A 25,247-nucleotide genomic window follows, 5' to 3' on the forward strand; every position below is an offset into this window, starting at 1 on the left:
ATATATATTAGGGGTGTAACGGTTCACAAAATTCACGGTTCGGTTCGATACGATACACTGATGTCACGGTTCGGTTCGGTTCGATACGTTTTAGATACAGCAAAATGTAAAAACATCTCAACTTTTCAGAATGCCGCAAGCGCACCGCGGGTCATGTGACAAGAACCAACCAATCAGCTTCATCCTTTCCCGTAACAACGTTGAGAGCTCAGCCAAGATGAAGGAACAGCTGATCATAGTTGTATATGGATTGCAATTTTGAAATAAATTCAGTAGCAGAGCTACTGCAAGCGATTTTTAGAGCTGCAAATCCATTTATCCTTCGCTGAAATTTCCGCGTCTCATGGAGAGAGCACGTCATTGTTGCTTAGCAAAGACAGACGCCTCATGAGCGCTTCTGCCCGAGCGCTTTGGAAAGGAGGAGAAAGACGCGCTTAGCGTTTTCCATGCGTTTTTAGGCACGATATGTGAACGGCCCCTAAGGCGCTCGCTCACTCAGCACGCGCTGAAGGCTCGTTGCAAAATGTCTAATGCATTTAACAGACCAGAAATATAAGATCCTAAAATAACCAACAGGTCTGGTGTTTGGGTTGGATTCCCTGTAAGCTATAGTGTCTAAATGCTGCAGGGATAGTTTGCTGCGTGCATGTTTCTCCTTTTTTTCGTCTTTTCCCAGATAGTACTGACGCATATATCCCAGATATTCCCGCTGTTTTTTTTTTTGTTTTTTTTTGTAATCCCGCTGGTGTACCCTGTCATGTTGCAGATGCGACATACCGTTGTTTTTTTATCCACCACTCTCTTGCCATCACCATTATAGCTTAAAGGGAATCCAAAGTGCACCCAAACACCAGACCTGTTGGTTATTGGAGGATCTTCTCATTTCTAGTCTGTTAAACGCATTGGCTATTTTGCAACGAGCCTTCAGCGTGTACTGAGTGAGCGAGCGCCTGCTGAGTAGCCTAACATAAACATATAAGATGGTGTTTTTTTCCTCTTCGGGAGTGTCAGGGGCGTTGCCTGTTACGTTGTTTGGGTTATTGGGCTACCTTGTTGAACGCATATCATTATATTTCTTTCTCTCTCTTTTTTTTTTTTTTTCAAATATAATTAATTACTCCAACGAACCGTTCGGTATACATAATGCGTACCGCGTACCGAACCGAAAGCGTCGTACCGAACGGTTCAATACGAATACGCGTATCGTTACACCCCTAATACATATATATATATATATATATATATATATATATATATATATATATATATATATATATATATATATATATATATATATATATATATATTTAAATCAAATTAAACAATTTTTATGAATTTATTAAATTAAGCATATACCAAAAGAATGAAGGGTGGTTCTTGCAAAGCTGTATTTTTCCTTTGTTTTGGATTGATTGTTTGGCAATTATTAGACTGAAAACTATCTAAATAGAGTTCCGAAGACGAACAAAGCTTTTAAGGGTTTGGAACGACATAGGAGTAAGTGATTAATGACAAATTTTCAATTTGGGGTGGAATATCCCTTTAAAACAAATGTCTACGATGCAAGCCATCCATCACTGTATACAAATGTTCTCTTTCCAGGCTTTGTACATTAAGCATTGTTTGGCCCAGAAGCAGTAGAACACAAAGGATCTTGGATTTGCATTTACATCTTGTTACACCAACTGGTAAGCTCATTCCTGGTTTATGGGTAAGTCATGCAGTAGTTTCTAAGATATCACTGAAAAAAAAAAAAAAATCTTTCCAGTAATTACACTCTTTTACCTTCCATAAAAGTTGTGCTTTCTTTTGCTATGTTCAGAATTCCAAATGCATGGAATTTCATCCATTTAATGTTATTTATTTGGGATTTCACTAAAAATACCACTTTTTTAGCCCACAAACATTTAAGATTTAAAGTCCTCTGAACATATAAACTTCTTAAAAGAGGTAACTGTGCTCCATCCATTCTATTACAAAACAAGGGAACAAGTACTAGAATACAGAACCATGTTTTCCCACAAAATAAATAAATAAAAATTTACTCTACCTGAACTAGCCCTTTCTTAAAATGCATCCAGGAAAACAGCCCAGTGAGACATGAGATCAAGTCCAAATCATGTCCAGGATGCATTTCATTCCACATCTGAACAGCGGGTCATTCATCAGTTTGACAGGTCTAATCCCTTTTGGTCACATTACAGAAATATTTGTGGTTTGATGGCCACTGAGAAGGGAGCACCAGAAATGGAATTCCAAAAAACAAGATTTACTGCTGCCACATGATGCAAAAATCACACTGCAGTCTACGTGTAAGATGTGGGAGTATGTTTCCAGTGTCAAGGTGATTTTTTCCCCCCTTAAATGATCGCTTGAATGGGAGTCTGCAATGTCTGGCACATTCTGTCCACATTTACTGAAACAATGTCTGTGTACTATTCACACAAATGCACTCATCTGCAATCAATACTCCCTCCTGTGTCAAACCTTGAAGCAAAGTAATGAGAAAAAAGGATGACTGCAGGTTTTAATAGAGACATTTCAACACCAACACATGAAGACCGATGGCTATGGATTTCAGTGTAGTAGAGAAGACAGGTGGTCCAGGGTTGGGGAGTAACGGAATACATGTAATGGCGTTACGTAATCAGGATACAAAAATCCAGTAACTTTAATCCGTTACAGTTACGTAAAAAAAAACGTAGTAATCAGATTATAGTTACATTTTGAAAAAAGGGGGAATACATTCAAAATTACAATGGTTTCATTTAAAACTAAATAAATCAGTATTTTGGCTTAATAACACTATATTAAGCACAGCTTGATTAAAGACACACGGTCACGGTGTCTGTTCTGTGTTTCCCTGGGTGTCCACTAGTGGTCTCACTTCCCCATAGGCACCTCACCGCAGGCACTCCATTTCCCACAAAGCCTTTTCCCTTCATCACGGTAATTTCACACCTGTTAATTGCACTCAGGTGTCTTCACTTTCATCGTCATTATCCTGTCTATTTAAACCAGTCTGTTTTCTGTCTGTTTCATGGAGTCCTTATTTTCCGTCACCTGGTTTCCTCGCGGTCCCTGTGTTTTGAGTTACTTGTTTCCTGTTTGTTTGTTTCTGGACTGATTTATGGTTATGACCCCCTGCTTGTTTTGATTCAGATTTTTGGATTAACCATTAAACACACACTGCTCTTGGATCTCTCGTCTCCTGTGTCCTGTATCTGAATGTGCATGTCAGGTCAGCTAAATGTGATATAGTGGTATATAGGGCTGCAACAACCCTGCACTCGAGCGAGAGAGACCGAGTGTGTCCGAGAGCGGGTGCACAATATTTAATTATTCATTTTAATTGTATTAACTGTCCTTATAATGTTAGAAAATCATGAAAATAAAAAAAATGACATGACAACTTATCGTTATAAAATCATTATTTATTTTATTAAAAGTTAAGAATTCAGGTTTGTTTATCAGTACCATAGCAACGGCAACTTCTGCTGGAATTGTCGGATAGGAACTGTCCGTAGCCTTTTGCAAGAGTTCAATTTTTGAACGCATCTGGATGACCAACGGACACAATTTTTTTCGCACCACACTCGTTCAGACCCGATTCGAAGCCATTCACATGCGGTCTGCGAATCTCCATAGGAAATGAATGACTTCCGGTCGTTTCGTAGCCATATTGGAGAGGATTTCAACTGCCAGTGTGAAGGCGGCGTTAGAACAACTTGAGGGTAGTACAAAATATTAAGTAAATAATTACTAAATTTTCATTTTTGGGTGAATTATACTTATTTCATGGCAATCAAAATTGTGCCACAAATGCTATCAGCTGAGTTCAACTTATACTGAACATGGAATATTCCTTATTGCATAACACTGGAAAAGAACATGTCTATCACCATAAGGTTCCTCAGAGACACAGTGCTGACTAGCCTCATGAGCAACAGCAAAGAAGCTGCCTACAGGCGGTCCGTCAAACGGTGTCGGAACTGGAGCTGTTACAATGAACTTTTAACACCATCTTCACTTTAACACAACTTCAGGTTGATAGGACCCATAATTTCACAGAGCCTCAAGTGGGAGGCAATCACTGACTCTACAGTAAATATAAAAATCACGACCCAGGGGATTGACTTTCTGAGACAATTAAAGAAATTCAATCTTCTACACACCACACTGCGACCACCTTACCTCATCTATAACTGTCTGAAACAGACTATCACATCGGTTTCGGCAAAGAGCTTAATTGGCTTCAAAATCACTTTTTATAGATTGATTAGATGCATGCCATAAATATCTGCTCAGTGTATACTGTTTACATTCAGCTGACAATACTTCACATGCAATTTCAGTAGACAGATGAAAAAAGTGAAAGTCGTGACATTTGCCAAGTATGGTAAACCATACTCGGAATTGGTGCTCTGCATTTAACCCATCCAGGTCACACACCATGAACACACACCCAGAGCAATCGGCAGCTATGTATCCAGTGCCCAAGGAGCAACTGGGGGTTCAGTACCTTGCTCAAGGGCACTTCAGGAATGGGCATTGTGGGTGGAAGAGAGCACTGTTCATTAACTCCCCCCAATTACAACTCCTGCCAGCACCGAGACTGGAACCTGCAACCTTTACGTTACAAGTCCAACTCTCTAATCGTTAGGCCACAGCTCCCCCAATTCTACATTAGGGTTTATTCTATAGGGTTTAAAATTAACAGATGAAAATCAATACTGCATTTCAACTTAAATTATGTACTATAACTTTGCATGCCATCGCTATCAGAGTTTCTCAAATAAAAAGAGCATCCAACATCAGCAATTAGCATCAGCACTTGTTTACTGAATAAATATATAATATAATCTCATATAATTATTAGATTCACTATTGTTGTCTATTTGATTTGATTTGATTTGACTTGATTTTGGGTCATAGCCCATCTGTTGAGATGTTTATTTGTTCTGTTTACTTATTTTCAAGCCACTCAAGTACAAACTTTACAAATAAACTTGTGATCAATCACCTGTCCCACATAATGAATAACAAATACTCTACTATTTGACATCCTCTGTCTCTTTGACACAGACACAAGCCGACAAGCAAATGACACACCGTCAGAGAACTTTACGTCCCATAGCCCTCAGCGGGCTGCTGGGTGAAATGCCACTGTTGACTGACATTAGGAGGAGAATGGACATCGCAGAATCAGCGAGGTGTGTGCATGTTCATGTGTGTACATGTGTGCCGACCTAGAGCCATTTTCCTGGTTGCATTTGCACAGTCAGTAGAAACGCTGAAGTGATGTAACCCAGTCTACAGCATTGTCCCTTTATCACTATTTTCCATGTTCGCGGAGGTAGTGTAAACCGTGTGTTTCAAAATGCCGGGTGCTGGTGTTTCGTATTTGTATTCAGTCACTCAACATACACTTACATCACTGGAAGCTCCTATTGTGCTGGTTTAGACCCTACTTTAAAGTAGGAGCTAATTTAGTACCCTCTAAAGGCATTCCTATGGCTAAAATCATTACCAGGTCCATTTCAGTCGTTCACTCTCGACGTCGGTGACAGACGAAATGGGATATCTCTTTGATAGACCAATCTACTTCAAGTGTAAACTAAACAAGCCAATGCACATTGGCATGCAATTATTGCATCCAGCTGCCACTGATTATAGCGTGAACATAAGAAGGCAGCAGGTACAATGCATACCAGCTTTTCTGTTCGGAGCTGAGTGACAGTATCGTTCTGCTCACCAGTGTCTACAGTGAACTACAAGTTCAGCACGTTCTCTGAAACTTCCTGTGTTGGCGAGATGGCGCTTCAGTGGTGGTTGTTCCAGTGTCGAGTTGATTGCACAATTCAGGCTGCACTACCCCCTGTCGTGTTGCAAGCGGCCATCTCCCCTGTGCACCTCAGCACTAAAAGAGCATTTCCTATACAGCAATTTTTCCATGGGTGCATCTTTATAAAGAGGACGGATTGACCTTATAAGGATGCCGTTTCACCCGTGCATTTCTGGGTGCAGTCGTTACCTGGCAATGGGTGATGGTCACGATCAATGCCTCACGTGTCTGGGCGAGCCCCTGGAGCAGATCTCTAGGCATGCTGTGGTTTACATGGATGCCTCCACCACCAGCTGGGGGGCCACATACAATGGTCATGCAAACTCAGGGGTTTGGACGGCCCCGCAGCTGCATTGGCACATCAATTGACTAGAGTTTTTAGCGGGGCACCTTGCTCCGAACCTAGTGCTGAAATCAATACCGCAGGACCGATTCAAGCCTTTGCATTCAGTTGAGCTAAAGTTTCTTTCACTGAAACCTCTGAACCTGCATGCACTGGGGACCTGCATGCATTTTCGGTTGAGAATTCATGCCAAGAGTTTTGGCAGGCAGACTCCCAGGTAATCCTGAGGCCCCAACCCGGCTACGTGCCCAAGGTTCCCATTACACCCTTCAAAGACCAAGTGTTGAATCTGCAAGTACTGCCCTTGGAGGAGGCAGATCCAGCCCTGGCTCTGCTCTGTACTGTCTGAGCATTGAGATGCTATGTAGACTGGACACAAAGCTTCAGGACCTCAGACTAGCTCTTTGTCTGTTACAGAGGCCGGCAGAAGGAGAATGCCGTCTCCAAACAGAGGATGGCCCACTGGATTGTGGATGCCATAACCCTGGCTTATCAGTTACAGGGTGTGCCCTACCTGTCCACGTTGCAAGCTCACTCAACTAGAAGTGTTGCATCCTCCTGGGTGTTGGCTCGTGGCACCTCGCTGACAGATATTTGTAGAGCTGAGGGCTGGGCGAGCCCCACAACATGTTTGCTAGATTCTATAGCCTTTGTGTAGAGCCGGTACCTTCCTGTGTTCTCACCTCAAATGGGTAGTGGCACTGAGAGGCCCCGGTTAGTGTCAGCTAGCTAAAACTGCTCCAGAGTGTCTGTACTGTAGACCCTGTTGAGATCCTCCATCACCCTTGGCAGCTGGATAGGGTGGAACGTCCAGTGCCAGGCCTTCATGATGAATCCATGAGAACCATGGAAGGCTGGTTTCCATATTGAGACCTAAGCGGTACATAAATATGCGTATAGTCTATGGTATAGCCTTGGAGCCCGTGTTTCCCCGGCAGACCTCTGCCTTTCCAAGAGGGTTTTAATCACCTCAAATTCCTCCATTTCTCACAATGGTGAGTGGAACTACTTGTTCTGAGCCCCGGCCTACACTGAATAGGGGCGCAGGTGGCTTGCACAGGGCACTGGAAGGGGCAGCACCCATGGTTACATACAGTATATGACATCTCCATTTCCTCCTTCAGGGAACGAGGGTTACCTTATGCAATGAGACGTTCCTGTGGTGTGAACACTCCAAAAAAGCTATAGCTACAGGAACTCTCAAAATGCTCCTTCAGTGTGAAAGCTCCTCAAGCCAGCAAGGAGCCTGTTTCTCCAGGCTCATGATGCCAGAATATGTGTATTTGTGTATGAGAGGGAGATTTCTGTGTGGGCGCATTGTTTGTTGCACAATATGCTGTAAAACAGATTTCTTCCGAACTGTTATACAGCAATCCCAAAGATTCAGAGTCTTCCTGAGACTGTGGTGCAGAAGTCTTCATTCCTCACTTTGCTTTGTCATCCATAAGACCCCAGATAAAAAGATCACAAAGCAAAGAGGATTATAAGAATAGAGGGCAGCCTCATGGTTTGGATCAATTGTAAATATGTATGTGTGTGTGTGCATTCTGGACAAGATTTGTGAGGCTTTCCTCACATATTATCATAAACTCTCACTGCATGAAAAACACATTCACAGACAGACTGTGAGACAAACTATATCCTTACACAACTTAGAGGTCTGCATGGGACACCTTGGAATGAAAAACTCAAGGTCTGACCTGAGACCAGAGTGGGTTTGCCTCGGATACAGGCCAGGTCTAAGATTATACTGGGTCTTGGTTAACTTTTAAACATTTTTTCTTGGTCCCAAGAAGAGATTAAAAAAAGAAGAAACCATTATTTGAATTCCATTATTTGATTCAGGTGTATAAGAACATGCAATTATTTAAAACAAATACATTTTAAATAAATCTATAACAGTTTCTTATCTCCTACTTCTCTGTTCTTTGTCAGTCTGTGAACCTGTGTGTAAATGAGCATACTCTCCATGATACTGTTGCGCACTGCAGTGGTAGGAGCTCCACTTAAAATGTGCTATGCAATTCCTTGGCCATTTAAAAGAATGAATGCAGAGATTTGCTTATTAATTTTAATATAAATATACATTTTCTTCTCATTTGAGGTTCAACATAAAGCTATTAGCAATTTATCTACTTGTAATTGGTCGCCCAAGCAGAAAAACTATGCACTGTTGCCAGATATTGATTACAGAAAACCATTTGAATGCAGTTAGTGCTACTAATCAAAATCAGATTACATACACTCATACAGTACATGTTGATGTACACAAAGTTAGGCTACATTATCTGCCAACACGGCTTAAAAGTACAGCTAATGTAAAGGATCAGAGAATGAATATCATCTACAAATAAAGTAGGAAGAAGGCCATACTTTTAAATCTATAACTGTCATGGTGTTTCTTATTCGTCTTCTTTGATTTTGGAGGGTAATACCAGTTGAAAATCACTGCTCTCCACTGGTACTGTATGGAAAGCTGCAGGCTGTGCAGATTTCGCTGCATTTTACATTCAAGTTCAGTTGGGTTTGAAATAACTGTCATCATGTCAATTCAGACTTGGATCTAATTTTATCAGTTCTGTCATAGTTCAGATTTTCTTTGTCTTTTAAGTTTTTCTAATAATGTATGCATGTCGGGTTCAAATAAGTATTTCAGGTTTGGTAAAAATTTTTGGACATGAGACCTCAAATATACAGTTCACTGCACAGTGATAGTACGGTGGCCGAGAAAGCTCAACACTCTGCAACTTACACATGCAAATAATAATAATAAAAAAACACCAGCAAGTTGAAGAAAACATCTTCATCAGTTTGACAACACAAGTGTTGCAAATCATCACAACATATGCATACAACAAAACGCGCTGCAAATCCTAACAACACATGCATGTAACGAAACACGCTGCAAATCCTTCACAACACATGCAAATTAAGAAACGCTGCAAATCCTCACAACACATGCATATAACAAAACGCACTGCAAATCCTCACAACACATGCAAATCAAGAAACGCTGCAAATCCTCACAACACAGGCATATAACGAAACGCGCTGCAAATCCTCACAACACATGCATATAATGAAACGCGCTGCAAATCCTCACAGCACATGCACATTAAGAAATAATTAATGAAGCATTGCAAATTTATTTTCATTAACCTTGAAATTATATTTAGCTGAGGATTTTAAAGTTAGCCATCTTAAGTAACGTTTTACATTTAATCATGTAATTATTCATCTTATTTAGGCTAATAATCTCCAAAAGATAAAGGAATCATGCAATCAGGGTGTTAAAAAAAAAACAAGAAAACTCACCTTTCAGTTCACCAACAACTCCACTAACCAGTAGCCACTGCACGATAAGCAAATTCCAGCCAGGTCCGACACTTTTCGGGGTCTCCTTGAAACATTTCCATTGTGGTCTGTGCTTTTTGCAGCGTGTTTGTTAATTTGCATGTGTTGTGGGATTTTGCACCGCGTTTCGTTATATGCATGTGCTATAAGGATTTGCAGTAGCTGACATGAGAAAGGTATCTTAAAAAGCAAACTGATTTAAGCCCCGTTCACATCAAGCATGATAAGTATAAAGATAACTATAAAGATAACGATATTAGCGTCCACACCAACAAATGATATTGTCTGTTTATTCTGAAGACAATATATTTATACTAATTAACTGGATATTAATTGTGTAAGCTCATATCCCCTATTCTTACATTTTTCAATCATACAATGAATCATCTCTTGTGATCCAAAGGGAAAAACAAAACCCATGCTTTGGACCAACATAAGGGTAAACTTTTTTTAAATACAGTCTTGAGTAAATTTCAAAAGGAATATCCATTTTTAATCCATGCATTATAAATGTTGTGTTGCCCACATTAATTTAAACAAAATAGGGTAGAGTTTTAATATCAGCCAAACATTAAAAATCAGTTTCTGATCATAACAATAAAATAATAAACTTATTAGCATCAGACAGATTCTTTATAACAGTGCCACTGCATAATATCAATATCCAAAACTGCCACTGAAGTTCCTTAATAGAGCAGGCACCATTCTGAGGACAGTTAGGTACATCTGATTAAGTGTGCAGGTATAGAAAGAGGTAAACGTGTCTTGATAAATGGCCTTTCAACAAGGGATAGAGGCTGATCTGGATACAGACTGACCCTCTTTATTCAATATCTTCTTTGATGGCTGGCTGCCTTCCTGTCCTATAAACCCCCCACCCCCCACCCTCCAACCCCCTGTCTGTCTCGCTACTTCACAGCATAAATTCAGTCTCAGACATACCCTTGTGTCCTGTTTTGAGGCCCTGAACTTTAGACAAGCAAAGATTCCTGCCCTTGACAATGTTAATTTGTGTTCTCCACACTGTTTGAATCTCAAAGTCACACAAACCCATATGAAAGCACACACTGCCTGGCACATTACGGTGATCAGTGACTCATGATGTCACAGAGGGCACACAGCGGGACAGTAACTAAACATGCTGGATCTATTGATGCCACCCCGGAGAGAATGTCAGTTCCCCACGAAGACACAGAGACTAGATGTTTATCAAGAAAGAGAAACCTTTAAGGCTGAGACTTTTAAGCACTGATATCAGGGTATCTGCAGAGTTCTTAAAATCAAATTGAAAACCTTTTAAGACCTGGACAAATAAAATTAATACAGAACATACAGAACAAACCCACACAATCTCGAAATTTTTAATCGTTCACCAATAAATGAAAATGAAGTCATCGTTTACTCACCCTTGTGTTATTCTAAATGCATATGCACTTTTTTCTTTTTCAGACCACAAAAGGAGATTTAAAAAAAAAGCCCTATTAGCAATTGAAATTGGCAATAGGCAGGATTTTTAATTATAAACTACCCCAAAATACGTTGGGACTCTTATTTTGTTAAATATTTAGATTATAGCCTTTTGAAATTTAGGCCATATCCTGTTTTTTGTTCCAAATTTAAGACCTTTTAAAATGTTAATTAAGACTTTTTATAATTCTATAACTTGATCAAACTGAAAACAAAAACAAAAATGCAATTTAATGCAATTTAATTCATATAAACAAAAGCAGCAGCATATGCTGGGTACTGTACTTCAGAATGAAGTAGCAAACTCTATTATTAAATAAATAAGTGATTTCTCTATTACCACACTGATTATTTCCTTAACAGCCATAAATTATAAAATGATTAATAGGAGTTAGCTATAGAGAATAATTACAAACTCAATCATGGTGAAATTGAATTTACATGAGGAGGGGATCACATTTACATCCAAATGATAATTAATCTACATGAAACCCAAACCTCGAACCACAGCTATAAACTGCAAATCATCTGGATTAAGTCCAATTAAATCTACTCAGTTAAGACACTGAACGGAAAGTATGTGTGAACCTTTTTTTTTAAACAGTTGGTGAGTAATTCACTCCATAATTTCATGTTGCTTCATAAATGCCTTTTTGATTGTGTTGATTTTTAGTGTGTTGATGTTTTCTGCTGAGTTCAGCATTGTTCTGGGACGCCTTCGGGGTGCAGCACGACGTGGCTTACCTGTTAATGTAGGAGTTGAAATAAAAATAAACCACAGTTTATATATGACACAAGCCGCAGTTTTGCAACTGTTAAATTAGTGCATTCACAATATTTATCAAAAATAAATGCAATTTGATTTTTTACGCTTTGCACAAAAACTCACATGTAAAATTGATGTAAAAACATGTAAAATTCATAAAAGTGAATTTAGAAAAGAGAAAGAAAATGGACAGCTGCAGGGGGTAATGATTGGACTAAAGTGAACCGAAAGGCCTTGTGTGGGAGGATGGATGTTTAAATGGCCCACACCTCCTGTAATAGTCTGAGAGATACTTCTAACACCGTGATCGTCCGGGTTTCTCAGTGTGAACAGAGGACCACTTCAGTGCTTTTACTGTTTGACACAGTGTACACACACACACACATGAACGTACAAAAACACACAAACACTCTAGAAGTCAATGACATCTGACCCTAAATTTCCAAAATATCTGGTGTGGTCAATATTATTTCAGTTGTTGTTAGTAAGGCAACGATCGCTATCATTGCTCATACTTGAGGTACTTCACTCATGATAAGTATTACATTTTAGCAGATGACATTTACATTTAATCATTTAGCAGATGCTTTTATCCAAAGCGACTTACAAATGAGAACAATAGAACAATCAGACCAACGAGTTATCAGACCAACAACAAGAGTATACAAATGCAATAACAAGTCTCAGTTAGTCTAGCGCAGTACACGTTTTTTTTTAAGAATAGAAAAGAAAAGAAAAGAAAAGAAGAGAAGTGAAAAGAAAAGGTAAGTGCTAGTATTAGTTGGGCCAGTTCAAGATGACATCATAGACTTATAATTTTCACTTGCTGACAGACAAATAAATACTTATTAATATTTATTACATTTATAGATTTGCTTTAATGCTTACATTGCATTCAAGTCATACATTTTATTTATCCATGCGTTCCCTGGGAATCGAAGCCATGACCTTGCTGTTGCAAGCACTATAGCTACTATTTGAGCTACAAGAATGGTATTTTATAATGAACACGGTCGGATGAAAACGAAACTTTAGGAGACGCTGTTTTGACTTGGGTCAAAATTGTAGATAAATACAAAGCAACCTACAATATTAGCAATGCACTGACAAACACTCAAAACACCCCGCCAACCATTCTGAACGTCCTTGCATTGTGGGAGCCATTTTTGCAATGTAAGCCCCACTCACATTGTCTTTAAAAGGTTTGAATGCACTTTCTAATGAGTTCTGGAGCTCGTCTGAGAAACACTGTCAGTTCAGAGCCCTTTTTTGGAGGAATTTGTTTTCGGAAACTTTTACAAAGTCTCTGGACGCCATAAATGTCTGCAGCCACGCACAATAAAAGTAATGACTCTACCTGGCCCTGCTCCATGCTTCACAACGTTATGGGTATTAAGCATTTTCTGCTTCGTAAATTAAATATACTTGCATTTTTACGACTACCGGGACACTCTACAGGTGCAGCTGTAGCACAGAGGCTTCACTGTGAGCGTGATATGACGTTTGTCCGTCGTGACAATGCACTGTGAGGGGAAGGAAAAGAACTCAGCATGTTTTAGACAACAGAAAGCAATAAGCATGCTGAAAAAGGCCGTATTAAACCAGCCTGAACTGGTCTTAGCTGGTCTCCCCTCTGGACTCAAACTTTTTTTTAAAGAACTGTGATGGATTGCTACTGATGTGCTATATGATGACATATATGTGCACACAAATATAAATGTATTCATTTACATTATACCTTTTGTATGCTTTAAAATCTTCAGCTAATTTCAAATATCTAACAATTCCTACCAGAATCTGTCTGTTTATTGATGAGATGCGTTATCTCCTTATCATTTCAATTCAGCACTGCCACGCAAATCAATCAGATGTGTGTGTGTGTGTGTGTGTCACTGTGAGTACCGTGGCATGCTGCATTTATGTTCCAGCTCAGATGCATTCCAGGTGCCAGTCGGCGATTTATACACATTTTGCATACGCAGGGTCCAAAGCCACATGCGAAGCTCTGTGTGTTTTTCCACAGCCAGAACTTCAGTCCTCACAGTCAGAGACAGACAGAATGCATATGAGGAATTGCCGTTGACACCAGCTGAAGTATTTCCAGTAAGTATTATGGAAACAGAATGGCCAGATTTAAAATTAGAACATGATGAAAATAGAACATTAGAACTAAGAAAAAAATACATAGTCGAGGCTATTGTTTAGTTTAACGTGTCATGTACATTTTGAAATTAAACAAAAGAGAAATCAAGCAAAAAAAGCCATCTGTAGCACTTCTAAACGTACTGCTGAGCTACAAAGACTACCAATTATCCACTCAAAGTTCACAAATACAAAATGGCCATGTGTTGTCAGTAATCTAGTCATACTCTTCTTATAATAAACAACTGCTACGAGTTTGTCAGTTACAAGAACAAAATGTGATTTAACTAGTTAGTTTTAATACAGCAGATTCCTAGAATTCAAACTCATTTGCAATGCAGTAAACAATAGTGTTTCTGTAGCACAACTCTCTAGCAGTGCTAAACTATTTAATCTATAGTTCAGGGGTCTTCAGATTTTCTCAGATCCCTTGGTTGTATTTGGTTGTAGTGAATTTAAAGCTGTAGTTTACCCAAAAATGTAAATAAAATAGTTAAATCGGAGTGCAGTAACACTGCAGAACAAAGTGCTATTTAATTTAGGACTTTCATATAGCCTGCTGACACTTGAAATGTGTTTCACTGTTCTTTGTAATAGATGTTATCGTGCGTACAGATGCAGTGTGTGGGGATATACAGTTCAGGACTGGTATAAACTTGCAAATACACAAGGCCACAACGAAAATGGTTTATGTTCCTGTTTACTGTATATTCTAAAGGATTGCTAGAAGCTGGAAAAACAGGTTCTGCAACAAAACAATACCATGTTGTTGTGTCTTAGAGGGAAAGGGTCACCTCTTCTGCATGGATTGTGCTTGCCTCGCTACTTTGCCTGAATTAATTTCTAAATATTTTCAACAACTTCAACCTGAAATTCTACTGTACTAAAAATAAATCCCATCATGTTGTCTGAGTCTATTCCACATACACATTGTCATTACTCGTTTGAGTGCATCTCATTCTGTACACACAGTTTGCTTATTTAGTGTGACCATTGCATGATCTATTGTCTGAAAAATTCAGGTCATGACAACCTAATTTTCATTATCTATATTATTAAACTCTCACAAACTAGAACTGAAGTGAGAAATACTGGCAGTGATGCCACTCTAATCATGGACACTGACAGCGTGTCTCGCTTCTCCAGGTGCAGTGTAAGCAAATCGCAGAATCAGAGGGACACATCTCTGCTTATTTGCATATTTTCATACCAGTCTGTCTTTTTATAAAGTACTTGCTACCAACCTCCCTAGAGTCTAGAGAAAACCCACTCATATATATTTCATAGGAGAGTTAAAATGCGTTAGAATAGGGGTTTCATGTCAGAGATGGCCAGATATTTAATGATTAAAAAAATTGTATTTGGAGAAATGTCTCAGGCTCTTTGATCCATACAAAGGAAGTAAATGGTAACTAAAAAAAGTTTTATCAACATTCTTCAAAATATCTTTGTTTGTGTTCTGCAGAATAAAAAAAGTCATACTGGTCTGGAATGACATAAAGGGAGTAAATGGTGATAGAATTAAGCGAAAGCCAAAACACTATATTAAAACATGATCCAGCAAATATTTGCTTTGTTTTAAATTGACAGCATAACTTTTTTTCTACTGACTATTAGCATCAGGTCAGATAAATCTGAAGAGAAACATTTTCAAATGAATACAACTGTATTATTATGTTACCTCTCTCAGTAAATATTGCAGGAAATCAGTTTTGCAGATAATACAGTTTACATATTGTAATACATTTTACCCCCATTTCTTAGAGATAAAATACTAGAGCTGCCAATAGAATAAATAATATACTCGTTTTTAAAAAGCAGAATGAAACTATAATATAAAATTTGATGCATGACTTTAAAAATTATTTTACGCTAAACATATACAAAAATAATAAAAAAAAATCACATAAACTTTGGTAACCCTAAAAATTGATGTAGTATTTGTTTCCTAACACCCCATGCATGCATCCTGAGATACATAATTTTGAAAAGAAAAAAAAAAACACCAAAACATTTCTAGTATTCACCTTGCTATAGTATTTTGTCACTTTTAAAGCAACCTTCTAGTTCCATTTATTCTTTTGCTAATAAACTGACTGCTGTATAAGCTATAGTATATCAGGCCAATACTGTATTCTGCTATGCTTGCTGAAGTTTGATCTGAACTGCTGACACCACTTGCACAGTTAAAGGGTGTAACAACTGCAAACAGGCTGCTGGAATGGGTCTCCATAGACATGTCACTTCAAAAGAACACCTCACCTGCCAAGTCATTTGAAAGGAAAGAGAGAGGTGCACTGACAGTGCCAAAAACATTATACACTCATGAATACTGAGCAACTGAAGAGAAACTGGCACTAGATTTTTCTCACAGTGATCAGTCAAATGTCTGCCAACTCATGAAGTGTAATCCTGAACGCAAACTTAACATCTACCAAACTCTCCTGAGAAGTTGTTAAATTTCTCTGTTTTAGATATATTAAAGATATAGTAAAGCCTATAAATATTAGCAGAACCTATGCCTCTCCACTCAAACCTTTAGAAATACACTATGGTTTAAATATTTGAGGTCAGTTAGAATTTTTATTGGTTTTAAATGATGTTTCTTAGGCTCTCAGATTTTTTTAATGAAAAATACAGCAAAATCCTCCAGAAAATATCTAATATGCAGATTTGGTTCTCAAGATTTAATTCTTGTTCTGACATTTGAAAAAAGTTCTGCTGCTTACTATTTTGGTAAAAACGTTTTTCAAGATTCTTTGATATAAGTGACCCTGGACCACAAATCTTAAGTCGCCAAGGTATATTTGTAGCAATAGCCAAAAGTACATTGTGTGGGTCAAAATCATCATCATTAGGACATCAAGTAAAGATCATGTTCCATGAAGTTATTTTGTAAATTTCCTACTGTAAATATGTCAAAACTACAATTTTTATTAGTAATATGCATTGCTCTGTAAATATGTCAAAACAAAAAAAAAATTATTAGTAATATGCATTGCTAAGATCTTCATTTGAACAACTTTAAAGGTGATTTTCACCCTCAGATTCCAGATTTTCAAATAGTTGTATCTTGGCCAAATATTGTCCTATCCTAACAAACTCAATGGAAAGCTTATTTATCCAGCTTTCAGATGATGTATTAATCTCAATAAAATAAAAAAAGACCCTTATGACTGGTTTTGTGGTCCAAAACCAGTCACAAAACACACACACACACATATACATATATATATATATATATATATATATATATATATATATATATATATATATATATATATAAACTGCATTAATAAAATAAAAAAGAAGAGCAGAAATACGTCTTTACTGTTACTTTTGATGAATGGAATGTGTCCTTGCTAAATAATATGCATTATTTATATAAAAACAATCCCACTGACCCCAAAAATTGAAACAGTAAATGTTATGTTTAGTCACAAGTGTGGGTAATGTGACCTCTCAGAAAATCTAAATGCCCCCTGTGATTCATCCCAACACAGATGCCGCCCAGGGAAGAAAAGTGGCATATGGACTATCTCTTGTATTTCCACACCTAAAAAGAGACAGACTTGGGGGGAGGGGGCAGAGAAACTCCCCATGCTGTGGCACTGAACCTGGGATGTCTTTAGTCCCCAGGGTGGAACACTGTGACAGGTGGGTTGTTTCAGCAGCTTGTCTCCGGGGCTGTGATCCAGGGACATGGGCACGAGAGTACACCAAGACAAGATCAGATGAGATGAGGGGATGCGAAAGACTGACAGAGAGGAAAAGTGAGAAAAGGGCAGACAGGCAGAAAGGGAATTTTCCCCTGTGAATGCACACAATGGTTTCCCTGCACTGCGCACATGTATTTATCCATGTGTGTTCGATGCCTGTTTGGACAGCTTTCATTTTGCATAAAACAATTAAAGAACACAAAATGATTAAGAGGAGGATCTTCTAAAACGCATGGTTTTTGTCAAACTAACAAATGAATTTAAACTGGAGCAGGTCAGGTCACCGGCTTAAGATTATTGACGTTCTTTATCCCACTATCTTTGTGTGCTGGTTGTTAGTAAAAACACGCATCCCACAGGTGCCAACAAATGCAACAAAAACCAACTAAAGTTAAAAAAAAATGCAACCACGATCCCAACCTGAATACTACAAACTGTGTTTCATTCATGCTGGTGAGCCATTCCCACTGGGAACAATCAGATCTGACAGAACACCGACTAAACACGGTTGAGGGCCACACCGACAAAATCCTAATGCCTTCACCAGGAGGCCAATTCATATTTATGAGAGCAACCCCACAGAGAATCAGAACATTAAACACAAAAACAAAGCACAGAACACATGCCAGCACAGTCTCACATCATGAATTTCTCTCCAGGGTGTTGACACAGATCAGTTGTCCACTTCAATACATAACCTAATGAGATCAGAAAGAAAATTATAAAAGCTGATTCTATGTTAAGTCACACCGCCAATTGTGCCACAATTATGCTAGATCCAGCACAAATACAAACACTCGTTTCTATTATACAACATACTGTTTAGCTCTCTATCGTTCCCAAAAGGCAGACTTAATGCAATCTTTGAACGACGCCTCTAAATGTGGCACAATTACGCATGCAACTCTGATGTCGGATGATGTCAGTCGTATTGCGTCATTTCATCTTATTATAGCGTCCACTTTTCGAACCTGTTCGCGTCCTCACTCTTTCTCTCGGACGCGCGCATCTCCAAGTCCCCTTTACGCATTCCTCAAGAAGCGGGAAGCAAGCTGAAAGAAATCTGGACACATCGCGTCGCAAAATGTCACCAAACGAAGCCAGCAGTCATAAATTCACAGCTAGACTCAGAGTGGTCCCACTTATTAAACTGACATAATCAATTAATCATCCATTTCAATTAGCTCGAAGCAAGCTACACGTCTGCAACAACAAAGAAAGTGCCCCGTGCTCATAAATCTGTCTCTGCATATCACTGAATCTGTCATATAAAACTGGATTTCTTACAGCAAAGACGCCGCATCTAAATGCCACTGGAAGTGGATTCATTTGACACTCTTTGACATTATTGACAGTGAATTGCCAATAATTGGGGAAGGATTTGCGTTTACGATTCTATTTCATGCAAATGTTTGACTTAATGTGTTTAATCAAATTATTAATAAGATCTGTAATGGATCTGGAGCGATGCGCAAAAGAAAAAGCTACATTTCTGTTACACATCACAGCGCATTTCAGTACAATCTGTGAGAGTCACATTCAACTAATAGCAAAATCACCATCGGTGCTGTCATTATAATAAGATTTCATAACATTTACAATGCGTTGCCTTCGCGCGCAGGATCATTGCCAAACAAAGATAAGCCAAATAGTGTAATTACTTGCAATGGCTTAAATCTACATTTTTAAACGTATAGGAACTCATTCACTTTTCCAGCTCATACTCGTTTTCATAGATAAGTGACTGTAATCACTTAAATCAGACTTTTGTATACTTTTTACAGATGAGTCACGCAGAAACGCTTAGAGAAAATACAGTTGTTAAAAAAATACTTCACAATGAGAAGAAAGAGATATATCCGTTTAAAACTAAACAGATAAATAGACATAGCTACAAGTGTTTCTTTTCAGCCGTAAAAAGAAAAAGAAAAAAAGAATATATGTTATTTATCATTAACTCACCACCGTCTTTCTCCTCTGACCTGCCGGCATTCTCGCGTTTTCGCTCTCCTGTTTAGTCTGCCTTCACTTTCATTGATGACGAATTCCTCAAGAACGCAAGCCTGTGGCAGGACGAGGATCGTGCTCATTCACACTGAAGCGCGGGTGGAGGGAGGGAGAGAGAGAGAGAGAGAGAGAGAGAGAGAGAGAAAGAGAGAGACACACACAGAGAGAGAGAGAGAATGCCTGCAACCAGCCGCTTACCAACAGCGCGCGAGGACCCACCGGCTGTCTGCTAATGCAGCTGCGCTCTGGCGCGTGGCCACGGGGAGCAAGGGTGGTGGCCAGCCAGCGTTTATCTGTAACGCATTTCTCAAGACTCGACGCTCCGGTTTAATTACTTTGAATGTGCAATAAGTGGACTACTGAGCACTTTTCTCACCATGCAGAAAATTGAAAGACACAGAGATCGTTTCATAATAATCGTTTTACGAAACGACTCTGGATGAGGTGGATATGCAGTGCCAAAAGTAAGTTAATATATCAGACGTTTGATTGCCCAGTTTTGTAAATGTGACTACTTCATTATATTAGGTGTCTTTAAGTACTATATTAGAAATAAATAAATCAATCAATGTATAACAACAATTTAACGTGTATAACATTGTAATAAACAAGTTGGGCTATATGAGATGCTAGACTATTAATTATGTCCTTCATCACAAAACCCCACAAAAATCTGTGATAAATGCTGTCAGCACCCTTAATTATCTTTGATTATGTGATCTCTCATCAATTTGCCAAAACCAGATGGCTGCAATGAGGTATCTGTGGTTATATAACTTATCAACACTAACAGTCTTTAACATTCAAAAACTTTAACAGTGCTTACATTCAGTATCATTCTTCCCTCTAGTCAGTGGCAGACTCACTCATAAGTGGCACAGGCTGGCGCTGTTCTGTACACTACTATACAGCTGCTCACAGATGCACACTTCATTTCTTCATGTCTCATCAGAAAGCTCTCCGGTCCAGTGGAATCATAACAAAAAATGCAATCAGCCACCTTAACATCTACTGGTAAACAGATGGTAGTTGTTTATTAAAGCAAAACTGTCAATCAAGAAAGATTTAAAACTGCATCCTCTACTGTAATATATATATATATATTTTTTTTACAAAAGTTTAAGTGATAGTTTACCCCCCCCCCCCCCCCAAAAAAAATCCATCATTTACTCACCCTCATGTTGTTCCAAACCTTTATGTCTTTCTTTATTCTGAACACAGCAGAAGATATTCTGAAGAATGTTGGTAATCAAATACATAGTTGGTTGTATCCATTGACTTTCAAAATATTGGGTAAAATAATATGGAAATCAATGGCTCCTAGCAACTGTCTGGTTAAAAGAAGAAAGAAATGCCATTTGGTTGAACTATTTTCCTAAATTTTCCTCCCAAATTCCCATGACTAATTTATGGATCTTTTATTATTCACAATAATAACGTTCATTACAGAAATACAAAATTTGTGGGTGCTAAATTGTCATAAAAAGTGCAAGACTATCAACAAAAATTCTTGTGACTTAAACGCAGTCAGGCCTCTTGTCTGCTCTCTTATGGGGTATGATTAAAACACCTTTTCAAAGACCCAATTATGAAGGACTGCATGGTGCTGTGTGGAGCAGAATACGATTAGATGAGATGTGCAGTTGCACATTTTGGCACCAGCCCAGTGCTGAGTGCTATGTGTTAAATTATACAGACCCAGCACGACTCCTTCAAATGGCTTCGTTGTGCCTCTGACATATCATTTGTGACAACAGCGGGGACCTGAGCTTAACCCTCAAGCTGGGATAGGAGAGATCGACTGAATGCACAGAGGCCAAATGGAGCTCCACAAGGGCTGGAGTGCAAGAATGGCAAGAAGAACAGGGCAATAAAATAGGCGGTTTATGATATGAATGAAAATTATGGATTTGAAAGGTCATTCAGATCCAACTCAAATGTCTCAAGTATAATCGTAAAAGCCAACACTCATTACTGGGTCTGCCGGGGTTAGAGATTACTGAAATAGGACCAGGAAGTTTAGGGGGGAGAAACTCTACCTTAGAAGAGCATAAAAGCTCAACTCCTACCTTTAGAAGTTCTGCCCTCCATCAGTGCCTCCTATGTGCTTTAGCGTCTGTCTAAGTGGCCTTCATGTGAGTTGATGGGCCCAGATCTCTAGAGGAAAGAAATTCTCTCGTCTCTCACCCAGGCCAGCTGTAAGTCTAATGGGCCTCACAGGAACGTCCCCCACCACACACACACACACATACACAAAAAGCGTAATCAAAATAGCTGAAAGGTAATCTGGCTGCACCTCTTCAACTTTGCCAGCAGACAGGATCATTAGACTACTCAACAATGACGAGGGATATTGGAGGCACATTTCCCCCACTTTCAGGTAAAGTACGTTTGGATAATGTCAAATGATGACTTCTGCCTTTCCACACTCCCACATATGTCCGGCCGATCCTCTGCTGCATGCACACCTATCATTAAGGGCTTTGTTGAAGGAAAAAATAGAAGAGAAACAAGGAAAGTGATCATAACCTTTTTTTCCCTGGGTTCCCAATCTTCCTGTCATATATGTGGCACTAAATAGAGCTTTTCTAAGCCCGCATTCTTTAAAAAACCTGTTAAGCCCTGTGGGGGGAACAAAAATTCACACAATATGGCACCGCATCATTCACCCTGAGGAAATGTAAAGATGCCTAGGATTGTAGAAGATGAGGAATAATGGCTTGTAATAAACATGGAGGTCAGAAAAGCCACTGAAAAGCTATGTATGCTGTGACTGGCCTGAGGCTTTTTTCTAAAGCTCCCCCAAAGCAGTGCCAAAATAATGGAAATCTAAAGTGGGAATTTTCAAAAATGAAAATTCTATCATTGATTACATGCCTTCATGTAATTTCACAACTTATAACCGTACATTTCATTAAGGCTTAGTTGACCCAAAAACAAAAATTACCCCATGAATTAGTCACCCTCAAGGTGTATAAGTGTATATGACTTTCTTCTGTCAGACAAAATCAATTGGAGTTATATAAAAAATTATTGTCTTTGATCTTCCAAGCTTTTTAATGTCAGTCAGTTGGTGTTACAGTTCATCATCCAAAAGAAGTAAAAGTTTAAATCCATTTATAATAAAAAGTGCCTCACATGGCTCTGTTGGGTGAACAAAGGCCTCCTGTAGTGAACTGATGCATTTTTGTAAGAATAATATCCATATTTAAAACGTAACAATCACTTCAATCTAGCTTGCGACAACAGTTGTACACGGAAGCAGCTCCGGGAGGATGACATATGATGTTGGCTTTGTGCATGCGCCGCTCTGAAGTGACGAACACGAAAGTGCAGCGAAGAGATTAAAACAAAACAACGGTCACTTATTAGAAGTACAAAGCGAGGATTTGTAAAGAAGAATGTTGGAAGGTTTCGATATAAGCCAAGAGGAGACTGGTTTTCCATAGCTAAAATAAGGAATCTTTGCTTCCTTTGTTCTTGTAAACAAATGTTTTCACGAGACTCACCGGCGCAAGCGCATTGCTGACCTCCAAATGTCATTCCCCCGGGACTGCTTCTGTGTATAACTGTTGGCACAAGCTACATTAAAGTGATTATTATGTTTTGAATATGGATATTTTTCTTACAAAAACGCATCAATTCATTACAGGAGGCCTTTGTTCATTCAATTCATGGGCATATTTTCATTTTTGGGTGAACTAACCCTTTAAGTTGTATAATGTTAATATACCGAAGTACCAAATTAATTGTACCATAATATGTACTAATTACCACCAAAGTCATACAGATGGTACAACTGGAAACCACATGATGAATGATGAGTTTATAGAAAGTGGTCTGTCCAAGACTAAACTCCATTAGTTTAACACACAACATTAAAATGATGCAATAAACATGGACCAAACATACACATATACACAATCATGTGTCATGTGGAGACTTCCATTTTCACCATAATTTTATGATAATTAAGTTTTTATTTGGCACAAAAACCACAAAATTCACAGGAAAAATCATATATAATTCAATGTAATGTTAAGTTGCCATAATGGGTTAAGCAAATTACAGTTAACCAACCAGTTTTTTTTGTTTTTGCTTTTCTGTAAAAACTGTACTGTAAAAGTATTCTTTACAGTGTTCAAAATATTGTCTTTGTGTTCCACAGAAGAAAGTCATACAGATTTGAAAAGACATGAGGGAGAGTAAAGGATGACATATTTTTCATTTTTAGGTGAACTATACCTTAAAGCACAAGAAAACTGTCTCATGTCTAAGAATCTGACAAATAGTTTTTGTAAAAGAAGAAAACAGAAGCTATCCTAGAATAGAGATGACTTGAGCTCCATTTTCTGCCATTATCCTTATTTTTGCATCTTCTTAGCATAACAAATCATGCCATTACAATTAGATGTGCACCTCATAAAGACACACAAGCATGTCTTCTGAGAACATGGCATGTATATTCTTCATTCACTTAGTTAATCAGCATTTTTTTTCCAAGACTCTGTGCAAAGTCAGTGCCCTGCAATTCTTTATTAATGGTGTTTTATTTTCAGTACAAAACCCATGGACTTGTTTCATGCTCAGCCATGAGAGCAGAGCACTCAAGCATTGAGGATTGCATTTGGACTCTGAATCAGACCAGGGCTGACTGTTCATGTAGCTCCTCTTAAATGCAGATCTGGGCTCAATTTTACAGACATTCGTCCACTGATTAAATGTTCAGAGTCAGGTTAGCAGAGCTGATTCTGGAACAGCCTTTACCAGACAGTCAAGACAGAGCCCTAAGGGTCAAGTTTCATCCTCCTCTCTGCAGAAAAACGTTATATATATATATATATAAGTCCCACTGACCCCCAACACCTTCTTCATACACAACAGCAAAAAATGCAGAACAAAGCGACACCCTATTTAATGGGTCTCCTCACTGATCCAAGTGTTTTCAGCTATACAGTATGCAATGATTTGTGCTACAGAGAGGCTTCTTATTTGAACAGGGCAAGCTTGAGTCTTCGTAATTGGTAGTCAAAATGCAGAGAGGGGCATCATTGGGTTAATATGCAAGAGAGAGAGAAAGCATGATATTATTAGCGACAATGCAAATTTACCCCTTATCTCCCTTCCACCATAGACAACAAGTTTTCTCACATGCAAATATTTCAGACTAGAGAATTAAAACAGCTGTCAGCAAAGCCTCCATGTATGTATGTAAAAAAAATAAAAAAAAGCAAACAAATTCGCAAACATACACTCAGCTCAGTGGGTGGTGGTTGTTCTTATGACATGTAAGTGCAGTAAGAATTGAGTATAAATAGTTTTTTTTATTTTGACAAAGATAATAACGACAAGAGGAATGCTGTGCATCATGACGATAATTTTAAAAACTCCTCTAAAGATTATCTTTGAGGTATGCAAGATATTAAAATATTTTTTTTTTTGTAAAAGCTGAAGTTCTTAATTTGATTTCCACGTTTTCAAAACCATGTGTAATATTTTTTAAAACAGAAAAGTTCATAAAGAATATTGTTTTGAATAAAAGCTAATCCACTGCTATACTCAGTTTAACCCAATTTTAATTTTTTAGCAGAAAACAATTATAAT

The 25,247-nt window shown here is 38.4% G+C and overlaps 1 protein-coding gene across 1 annotated transcript in view; it reads right to left on the reverse strand.

Moving 5' to 3' along the window:
* LOC113105731 (5-hydroxytryptamine receptor 2C) overlaps positions 1-19,741 on the reverse strand; it is an 87,496-nt gene extending 67,755 nt beyond the window's left edge. The window contains exon 1 of the mRNA XM_026266991.1: positions 19,599-19,741. The gene's annotated coding sequence lies outside the window, so the exon portion shown is untranslated. The remainder of the gene's footprint in view (positions 1-19,598) is intronic.
* Between the last annotated feature and the right edge of the window lie 5,506 nt (positions 19,742-25,247).

The sequence above is a fragment of the Carassius auratus genome, chromosome 7 (genome assembly GCF_003368295.1).
Source record: "Carassius auratus strain Wakin chromosome 7, ASM336829v1, whole genome shotgun sequence".
NCBI lineage: Eukaryota > Metazoa > Chordata > Actinopteri > Cypriniformes > Cyprinidae > Carassius > Carassius auratus.